Source organism: Buceros rhinoceros, unplaced genomic scaffold (genome assembly GCF_000710305.1).
Source record: "Buceros rhinoceros silvestris isolate BGI_N320 unplaced genomic scaffold, ASM71030v1 scaffold33853, whole genome shotgun sequence".
NCBI classification, from domain to species: domain Eukaryota; kingdom Metazoa; phylum Chordata; class Aves; order Bucerotiformes; family Bucerotidae; genus Buceros; species Buceros rhinoceros.
Window position 1 is genome coordinate 33,322 of NW_010406118.1, and position 525 is coordinate 33,846.

General features: G+C 48.4%; 1 protein-coding gene across 1 annotated transcript in view; it reads right to left on the reverse strand.

Moving 5' to 3' along the window:
- Positions 1–525, reverse strand: part of RALGAPA1 (Ral GTPase activating protein, alpha subunit 1 (catalytic)) — a gene marked incomplete at its 5' end in the record, with an annotated part of 110,905 nt that overhangs the window by 30,206 nt on the left and 80,174 nt on the right. The gene's annotated exons all lie outside the window — the stretch shown is intronic.

Genomic DNA, 525 nt, shown 5'->3' on the forward strand with positions numbered 1-525 from the left:
GAGAGAGGGGGAGCGGGGGGAAGGGAAAGAAGGTGCTTCTGCTTTCCTCTCCTAGCTTTGAATTGCATCAGACTGAAAACCAGGGTTATATTTCTGTAAGAAATGGGTCATCTTCAGTGTTGGACTGGGCAAAGGACAGATGGCATCAGTACCCTGCGTCTCACCAGACGCTCAACAAGTCCTCTGTTTTGCCTGGACCAGATCACAAACATCTAACCCACAAGCACTGCGCTTCCTTTGAAGTGAGCTGATCCTGCTCCTTTCCTAGATGGCTGAATTATCTTGAACAACACTCCCGGCTGCTCTATGCCAGCCGTAAACCCAGCCCAACGAAAAGAGCTGGTTATAACAACATTCACTATGCCAAGTCCTGTTTGACTGGATTAGAACAAAACCAGGCAACAACCTGCATGACTGATGTGCAAGAGGCAAATACACCAGCTGCAGACACCTTGGATGACAGTTAACAATGATGAATGTCGTAGAGACAACTAACTGTGGAAGTGTTCAGAGGGCCTGAACCGC